Source organism: Chelonoidis abingdonii, chromosome 4, assembly GCF_003597395.2.
Source record: "Chelonoidis abingdonii isolate Lonesome George chromosome 4, CheloAbing_2.0, whole genome shotgun sequence".
In the NCBI taxonomy this organism is placed as follows: domain Eukaryota; kingdom Metazoa; phylum Chordata; order Testudines; family Testudinidae; genus Chelonoidis; species Chelonoidis abingdonii.
In genome coordinates, this window is record NC_133772.1 from 139,270,143 (window position 1) to 139,280,257 (window position 10,115).

The 10,115-nt window shown below is 45.9% G+C and overlaps 1 long non-coding RNA gene across 1 annotated transcript; it reads right to left on the reverse strand.

Annotated features, from left to right (window-relative positions):
- Positions 1-4,904: 4,904 nt before the first annotated feature.
- On the reverse strand, positions 4,905-7,744 carry LOC142046793 (uncharacterized). The gene is made up of 2 exons (XR_012655843.1): positions 7,540-7,744; positions 4,905-7,015 (listed from the first exon to the last, which is right to left on the reverse strand). It is a non-coding gene; the product is annotated as an uncharacterized LOC142046793 (long non-coding RNA).
- Positions 7,745-10,115: the final 2,371 nt, after the last annotated feature.

Consider the following 10,115-nt stretch of genomic DNA (forward strand, 5'->3'; position numbering starts at 1 on the left):
GGCTCGGGGCCTTCTGCAGCTTGACTGTGGTCAGCGCCCCGGCTACTTTCCATTCCCCCTTCGCTCGGCCTACCTGGTCCGCGCGGGTCGTCGACCGTCATGGGCTCCTCCCAGTACGGGTCAGGGGTAGATCCGGTAGTACCTCTGGGTAGCCGGGCCAGGTCCTGGTCCGAGGCTCCTCCAGGGCCGTAGTTGGGGCTGGGAAGCGGTGGTAGTTCCCGCAGCTCAGGGTCGTGGTTGCTGCGGCGTCGGTTCCGGCAAGGCCTGGTCCACGGTCTCGGAGCTCGGCAGCCTCCCAGCGACGAGGGTCGTCCGGCACGTCTGCTCTCGCTGGCTGCTGAGCTCCAACTGAAGGCCGGCGCCCGGCTTTTATACTTCCGGGTCGCCGCCTGACCCTTTGAGGGGCGGGGCTTCTGCCCGGAAGTTCCGCCCTGGGGGAAGATAGACGGGGCTCAACCCTCCCTGTGGAGGAGGGGAGCCACACCGCCTCGCTACAACACCCCAGAATGATATTAGTCTTTTCTGCAACTGCATCACATTGTTGACTCCTATTCAATTTGTGATTCATTGTAACCCCCAGGCCTCTTTCAGCAGCACTGCCACCTAGCCAGTTATTCCCCATTTTGTAGTCATAAATGTGATTTGTCTTAAGTGCTGTACTTTGCATGTGTTTTTACCGAATTCCATATTGTTGATTTTAAACCAATTCTGTAATTTATCAAGGCCATTTTGAATTCTAATCCTGTCCCACAAGTGCTTGCAACCTCTGAAAACTTTATAAGTATATTCTGCACTCATTATCCATGTCATTAATGAAGATATTGAATAGTTGCAGACCCTGTAGAATGACCTTTGTGGGATCCCACTAGACATGTCCTCCCACTTTGATAGTGAACCATTGATAACGACTCCTCGACTACAGTCTTTCAACCAGTTATGCACCCACTTATAGTAATTTCATCTAGACCACATTTAGCTACTTTGCTTGTGAGAATGTTATGTAGGACTGTATCAAAAGCATTACTAAAATCCTTCTATCTACTAGGCCAGTAACCCTGTCAAAGAAAGAAATTAGGCTTGTTTGGCATGATTTTTTTTTTTTGTCAAATCCAGGCTGGTAATTCATTATAACCCTATTACCCTCTAGGTGCTTATAAATGGATGGCTTAATAACTAGCTGTAGTATCTTTCCAGGTATCAGAGTTAGGCTGACTGATTCCTTGGGTCCTTTTTGTTCCCTTTTTGAAAGATAGGTCTTAGTTTGCCATTCTCTGGGTCCTCACCAGTACTCCAGGCGTTCTGGAAAATAATTGGTAACAGTTCCAAGATTGCTTCATCTAATACCATAAGTACCCTTTCATCAGGTCTTGCCAACTTGAAAACATCTCACTTACTTAAATATTCTTTAACCTGTTCTTTCTCTATTTTGGCTTGTGTTCTTTCTTCTTTTTTCATATTAATTGTATTGAGTATCTGGTCATCATTAACATTTTTAGTGAAAACTGAAGCAAAATAGTCATTAAACATCTCCACCATCTTGTTAAGGTCTGTTTTGACAGTTTCATTTTACAGCAACTTTTGTAGTTTTGAGATTTGATTTCATTCCACATTGTAAGGGTGTTGCAGGCACAGAGGGTGCCCGAGGCAAGCAACAGTGGCCCGTGCCCGGAGTGCTTAGCGACAATAAACACACTGGGGTGGAGAAGCAAACAAAGTTCATTTGAGATCTCAAAGCGGTGCTGGGAGACTTAGCACGCCTCAGATCCAGCACACCTAACACAAGCGGCATTTCCCTTTTCATAAGGTTTTGTTTTCCCCCCTCCTCCTCCTCCTTCCTCCCCCTGTAGCAGTTACGTAAGCACAGGTGCATTAGGTAATCTTGGCCGCGGCAGCTAGTTAGTAAGTTTTCCTTCTGCAAGTTATCTTGTCCTTCTGCTAAAGGTGCACAGGCCTCATTATTTCTGCTTTAGACCAGTTAGAACTGTTGCAACTGATAACGGCTGTCACACCAGGCCTTTTAAGTCAATTAAAGTTTAAACATGAAAAAACTCTTGTTTGCTAAGGCCTAAAACCAAAAAGGCTCCATACCCTTGTGGCCTTCCACCCTCCCGAGTTACTTAGGGTTACGTTTAGTGGCACCAACAATGGGGAAAAAAAACAAAAACCCTTTCCAATGTTTTTGAGCAATGAACTTTTGTTAAACAGTGGGTTTTGGATCAGAAACCTCAGCTTTTCAATTTTTCTCTCTCTCGTCAATGACATTGGATCTCAAAACCCTTCCTGACAAAATCTTTGTCAAAGCCAATACATCCATGCAAAATATTTTGGCTCTGATGAAACAGCATATTTTGAAATTTAATTTAGCCAAAAATGTTCCAAACAGACTAGAGATGAGATACATTTTAATAGTTTGAGGGTAACTAACTATTGCTACAATTTAGAACATTTAATTGAGAAGCTATAGTAACTTCATGATTTAGAGCATGGACTTGGAATTTGGCTGGGAGTGGCCATGATATCAGGGATGTGCCTTTTGCCAACCCTGTGAAAATCAACTGAAATTTGACTAAGTTATGAGCCTTTGGAAAATTGGAGTTGCACACGCTCTATAGAGACTTATTAGAGTTTGGCAGATAAATTCTCTGAAGAGTGCATCTGCACTGAGCATGCTCCAACCTGGGGATGCAGGGCTGAGCAGGGATTTCCCTGCAATTACTGCTCTTGTCAAACAGGTGCTGCTGTGACAGCAAGCATGGGACATGTTTGCTGGGAGCCTGTCTCATGTGTTCTCCATGACCTTCCCTCACCCCTCCTCCCCTGCCCACTGGCTCCCATATGGAGTGGAAGAGGAAGTCACCTGATTCAAATACAGAGGGGATAAGAATTGCAGGTGTTTGAGGGCGGGAAGTTGAAAGTAGATTGGGACAAGATTGAGCTGTGAGGGATGGGAGACTGGGACTGGCAGGGCAAGAAGCCTGGAAATCAATAGGGGAAGGAAATGGGGGAGTCTCTGTGCCACTCCCTACTGAATGCAGCAGCCACAAACTGACCATTCACTTGCTTCTATTTAACAATACACCTTTAATATGTAGACTACCAGGAGAGTGACAATAGCACACAGGGCTCCAGCTTAGCAATGGTTTCTATGCATACAGCATCCTACCCCTTAGCCTAATTATTTGGGGCTGGATCCTCTAGACTTTGACCTGACGTAGTGGCCAAGTTGACAGGCCGACTGACTGCTCCAGTAGGCTGGAGCTAGTTTTCTGATGTGTTATACGTTGCAATTCAAAGTTTTGTACAAAATCACTAGTAATAAGAAATCTTAGTGTCTAGTAGTTGTGCGTTTTGTGCTGAGGATCTGTGCAACTTTCCAGGTCAGCCTGGATGCATGGCAGCAGGAAATAAGTAGCAGCTGCAGAGTGCTCTATGCCTGTATCTTTATGTGAAAGTTGTGCTAGGGTTATTATTATTCTTGGGCCTCTGAAGAATTTTTCGATGCTGCCTCACCTCTTTGAGAGAATCCCAGGCACTGCAATGAGGTGGAGATATTTACTTTCATTCAGCACATTGCCCCAACCAGCAGCACTTCTGCAGGCAGGCTGTTAGCACTCCTTGTATGAACTCTGTCTTTCAACATATGTAGCCTTATTTCTAAGGGGAGATTTAATCTATTTACTATGCAGTGGTCTGAAAGGGATCTGCCTCAAAATCAGCTACAGTGATGAGTTTGTCAATAGCATGAGGACCTCAAGGAGCACATGAGGAATAATCAGCTCTGTGTTCTTTGACGACTAATGTCATAAACACTGTTAGCAAAAGATCCCAAGCACTGTAATATCTCAGAGAAGATGGAGCCAGGACAGAATGTCCAGCGCTTGCATTACTCCCATCATTCCTTGCAGGGAACCCCACAGAAGGTGAGGTGAGCTGCATGTGGTCATCAGGTCAGCAGATCCCAATTATTCCGCTGTCCACGGGATCTGGGTCCTCTTTGATAAGCGTTAAGCAGCAGTTCTCAAACTGTAGGTCGGGACCCCAGAGTGATGGGGCTCAGGCTTTGGTCCCCTCTCCGGGGGTCATGTAGTAATTTTCATTGTCAGGAGCGGGTCACGGTGCATGAAGTTTGAGAACCGCTGGGCTAAGCTAATACTCACCATACCTGAGACATTTTCATCGAGGGTGTCAGCTTCTGTCATAAAGTATAATTCCCAAATCTGAAACTTAGTGTCCGAAATTTGGGTACCTGCATGAATTCCTCTAAGCTTAATTACCAGCTTAGATCTGATATGCTGCCACCAATCAAAACTCTGAGTGTTTGATAAACTCTGGTCTCCCCAAAACCTTCCCTGGGGACACCCAAGACCCAGATCCCCTGGATCTTAACACAAGGAAAGTAAACTCTTTCCCTCACTAGTGCAACTCCTAGGCTTCCCCTCCCTGGGTTCCCCTAGAAGATCCTGTGCTTCTAACTCCATGAAACACACCGAACAGGTTTTTTCCTCCCCCTTCCCTCTTCCCCTGAGGCAGTACAGATTCACGCTCCGTAAATCTAACACAAAGAGATCCCCCTCCCTTCGTTCCTCAGCCTTAACCAGAGAAAAAAACCAATCAGGTCTTAAAAAGAAATCTTTTAATAGAAGAAAGGAAAAAGTAAAGAATTATCTCTGTAACTTCAAGATGTAAATATACAGAGTCCTATAGCTTACAGACACAGAAGGAAACTTTTCCCCCCAGTACCAATACAAATTAAAATATTCCCAGCAACTACACATATAAAAGTTAACCAGCCAGATCCACAATTGCAAATAGAGTAAAACAATTATAAAGAATAATCGCCTGTTCTTACTTACTATTTGAACAGAAACTTAGAGAGCCTGTAGTAATGTCTGGATCTCTCTGTCTGTTGCCTGCCCGCCTGGGCCCGATCCTGCTTTTCTTGCTGAACCGTCCCTTCCATGGGCACCAACTTGTTCCACTACCAGTTTAGCTAGGAGGGTGGGCTTCTTAACTAGCCCCCACCCCTCCTGGTCTCTTCCCTTAAACATTCTTACTCACAAGACTACCCGAGTCCTTCCTCGTGAGGCTTGTCACCTGGACAAAAACACATGGCCCATTGGGCAAAGGCCATTTATTTAACATATAATCCAAACCCCTTTAGAGGGTTTACCCAGAGACCCATCCATCTGTCTGCTGACACTTAAACAGAAAAGAGAATTACACAGAGAGCAGAGGAAATTACAGTCTAAGCCAGGCTTTCCCACTTCTATACACTGACCGCTACAGGGGACGGGACAGAAGGATCTCAATTCGACCTCAGAGCTTCCTCGCACGCATGGCTTCCACTCTGAGGAATTACGAACGAGAGGTTCAGTTCCGCCCACACTCCTAACGCCCAAACGAACAGAGCAGAAAAACAACAGTAACCGGTTAAACAGAACAGAACCAGAACCAGATAGCATTTCCTTATCCTATTAGGGCTCACTTTTACTCATGCAGTTCTCAACATATAACACCAGCAGTACCAAGCAAAGCAAACATAAAATAACAAGGGTAAAACAAATAGATGGTGTAAATTCTGCAGGGCTCCCCCTTCTTAATTGCTCACCAAACTGTGACAAATTTCTGTTACCAATCTATCCCTGTGTCAGGTGATCAGGCTGACACTACAGGATCATTGGGGAAGATAAAGAAAAAAAACACACCATATAACTGAATTTTTAAAGCTCCATTAATAAAATAATAAAACAACAACGGAGAGTGTTGGGAACGCTCCCACATCACTCAGGAAAACATTAATGCCCCAAGCCCTAAGCCCCTTTCATACTCACACACGTACGTCCAGACTGGCCACTTCTGTGTATAATGTTCAGAGAAGGGGGAGAGGTGGACAGGAGATTATCCTGTATACAGCTTGTCCAGAATTTCCAACATGCTTCCGCTCTTGGGAGGGCTGTTCTTTTACACCCTGGAATCTCCTGCGGCGTCTCTTTCAGAGATTCCAGTCCAGGTCGGCTGCCTGTGGCTTCTTTGGTGTCACCAAGCCACACCGGCTCCGGGGTCACAAAGGCACACTGTTGGATCTTACTGGACAGTTAAGCTTTGCAAATGTAATCTCAGTTCTGTAACTTATATTGCCTTTGGTTCACCTCTGTCAATTTTCCTTTTTCCACAGCCAGCTGGGGCCGAAAGCAGTTTTTCTTTGTACTTAGCATAGTCTGCGTTGATTCTTGACCTTGAACGCAGAGCAACTTTCTTTTTTATCCCTGGGCCAAGCTGAATTTCAAATTAACCCGTTCCTTTCCTCAATAGACAAATTTGCTCACGCTGTGTCAGGGCTTTTTTGGTGATTAAACGCTCCTCTTAGATGTATGATCTTATCTAGATTGAAGTACCTTCTAGTGGGCATTGTTTAGATGGATTTTCACGCGTGTAAATATTCCAATTCTCTAAATACCTGCAGGTTGTTGAACCATAATGTACGTACATGTAAAATGCTGGGGTACCCTTAGGGGGTGAGATGGAATGTTTAGACTGTCCCCACCCATTTTCCACTTACACACACAGGGAGGGTGCCCTGTCCGCGCTAGCGGCTCATAAACTAAGGATTTTTCCCTACAGGGTACTCACACAGGAGAGGCTAACGAGGATGGCCACGACCCTCCTACACCTCCCTTCAGCAAAGAGCGCGGCGTCGGCTAGTCTCTGGGAGACGGCGCCGCTTACTCTGATTGCATCCAGTGAGATGATCAGACTGTCAGTAGCCCACACGGAAAGGAAAGGGGAGGGAAGATGGGTACACACACTCCTAGACCCAGGTAGCTTCCTCACCGGGACGATGCCAGGCCAAGTCAGCCCACCATGGGTCGGACCTCCTAAAGATCCACTAGTTACCGGGCTTGCGTTAGAGTAGTCCTGGTCACGAGCTTTTGCTTCACAGGGTACTCTGGGCGTCTTCTGGTAAGTCACTCACGCTGGCCCCCATTACCATTCTGCATCTGATCTTGCTTTTTAGCTACAACAGGGAGAAAGTGCACTAGGAGATAGGGTCTCCACTTTCTAGACAGGTCCCTCCTTTGTCCCTGCACTATCCCTAACCTGCTTTTGAATCCTTGCACTCCGTCAGACAGGGGGAAGAACAGGAGCCACAGTGGGGGATTTTTTTTTTGTTTGTTTGTTTGTATGGAGAGCTCTTAAAAACAAACAGCTTCAGAAGCTACCCGTTCACTGACAAAACAGAAGTAATTGGAGGATTGTGTTATAATTAAGTGATCCTTCCGGTGGCCACCTTTTTTCTGGTCCTCTAGTTGAAATTGAGGCCAGTCTACTGTACAGAACTTTCGTAACTTATTTTTGGTCATCGAATTCGATCCAAACAACTTCCAGTTTTCTAGAATCCATTTTAAGGGTGTACACCGTACCTGGCACCCCATACCATGCCCTTGACCCATTATATGATGCTGTATCGTCTAATGGGAATTACAACGACTGGGCGTCACCAGCCTCGGGCCTAAGTCCACACCACTGGACTGTTCCTACCTTATCCAAGGGACCGGTTCCTCACCGTCGCCCGCAACTGCTTCTCCACTACTCGAGCACGTTGCACCGTTGTGCCCTCCGGGGTCGCTCACACCGCATCTCCGCCGAGGCCCCTGGTGAAGTCACCGGTGCGCGCTGGGCGTCGGTCATCACTGCGATCTGTCGGCCCCCAAGAGGGGTCCAGGCAAGGCTGATTTTAGCCTCAGTGCCCACCCAGGGACATCAAAACTGTTGCAGGCACAGAAGAATGCCTGAGGCAAACAACAGTGGTCCGTGCCCGGATTGCTTAGCACCAATAACCATACCGGGGTGGAGAAGCAAGGAAAGTTTATTTGAGATCTCAAAGCGGTGCTGGGAGACTTAGCACGCCTCAGATCCAGCACACCTAATACAAGCGGCTCTTCCCTTTTTATAAGGTTTTGTTTTGTTTTGTTTTTTGTTCCCCTCCCCTCCTCCCCCTGTAGCAGTTATGTAAGCGCAGGTGCATTAGGTAATCTTGGCCACAGCAGCTCGTTAGTAAGTTTTCCTTCTGCAAGTTATCTTGTCCTTCTGCTAAAGGTGCACAGGCCTCATTATTTCTGCTTTAGACCAGTTAGAACTGTTGCAACTGATAACGGCTGTCACACCAGGCCTTTTAAGTCAATTAAAGTTTAAACATGAAAAAACTCTTGTTTGCTAAGGCCTAAAACCAAAAAGGCTCCATACCCTTGTGGCCTTCCACCCTCCCGAGTTACTTAGGGTTACGTTTAGTGGCACCAACAATGGGGAAAAAAAACAAAAACCCTTTCCAATGTTTTTGAGCAATGAACTTTTGTTAAACAGTGGGTTTTGGATCAGAAACCTCAGCTTTTCAATTTTTCTCTCTCTCGTCAATGACATTGGATCTCAAAACCCTTCCTGACAAAATCTTTGTCAAAGCCAATACATCCATGCAAAATATTTTGGCTCTGATGAAACAGCATATTTTGAAATTTAATTTAGCCAAAAATGTTCCAAACAGACTAGAGATGAGATACATTTTAATAGTTTGAGGGTAACTAACTATTGCTACAATTTAGAACATTTAATTGAGAAGCTATAGTAACTTCATGATTTAGAGCATGGACTTGGAATTTGGCTGGGAGTGGCCATGATATCAGGGATGTGCCTTTTGCCAACCCTGTGAAAATCAACTGAAATTTGACTAAGTTATGAGCCTTTGGAAAATTGGAGTTGCACACGCTCTATAGAGACTTATTAGAGTTTGGCAGATAAATTCTCTGAAGAGTGCATCTGCACTGAGCATGCTCCAACCTGGGGATGCAGGGCTGAGCAGGGATTTCCCTGCAATTACTGCTCTTGTCAAACAGGTGCTGCTGTGACAGCAAGCATGGGACATGTTTGCTGGGAGCCTGTCTCATGTGTTCTCCATGACCTTCCCTCACCCCTCCTCCCCTGCCCACTGGCTCCCATATGGAGTGGAAGAGGAAGTCACCTGATTCAAATACAGAGGGGATAAGAATTGCAGGTGTTTGAGGGCGGGAAGTTGAAAGTAGATTGGGACAAGATTGAGCTGTGAGGGATGGGAGACTGGGACTGGCAGGGCAAGAAGCCTGGAAATCAATAGGGGAAGGAAATGGGGGAGTCTCTGTGCCACTCCCTACTGAATGCAGCAGCCACAAACTGACCATTCACTTGCTTCTATTTAACAATACACCTTTAATATGTAGACTACCAGGAGAGTGACAATAGCACACAGGGCTCCAGCTTAGCAATGGTTTCTATGCATACAGCATCCTACCCCTTAGCCTAATTATTTGGGGCTGGATCCTCTAGACTTTGACCTGACGTAGTGGCCAAGTTGACAGGCCGACTGACTGCTCCAGTAGGCTGGAGCTAGTTTTCTGATGTGTTATACGTTGCAATTCAAAGTTTTGTACAAAATCACTAGTAATAAGAAATCTTAGTGTCTAGTAGTTGTGCGTTTTGTGCTGAGGATCTGTGCAACTTTCCAGGTCAGCCTGGATGCATGGCAGCAGGAAATAAGTAGCAGCTGCAGAGTGCTCTATGCCTGTATCTTTATGTGAAAGTTGTGCTAGGGTTATTATTATTCTTGGGCCTCTGAAGAATTTTTCGATGCTGCCTCACCTCTTTGAGAGAATCCCAGGCACTGCAATGAGGTGGAGATATTTACTTTCATTCAGCACATTGCCCCAACCAGCAGCACTTCTGCAGGCAGGCTGTTAGCACTCCTTGTATGAACTCTGTCTTTCAACATATGTAGCCTTATTTCTAAGGGGAGATTTAATCTATTTACTATGCAGTGGTCTGAAAGGGATCTGCCTCAAAATCAGCTACAGTGATGAGTTTGTCAATAGCATGAGGACCTCAAGGAGCACATGAGGAATAATCAGCTCTGTGTTCTTTGACGACTAATGTCATAAACACTGTTAGCAAAAGATCCCAAGCACTGTAATATCTCAGAGAAGATGGAGCCAGGACAGAATGTCCAGCGCTTGCATTACTCCCATCATTCCTTGCAGGGAACCCCACAGAAGGTGAGGTGAGCTGCATGTGGTCATCAGGTCAGCAGATCC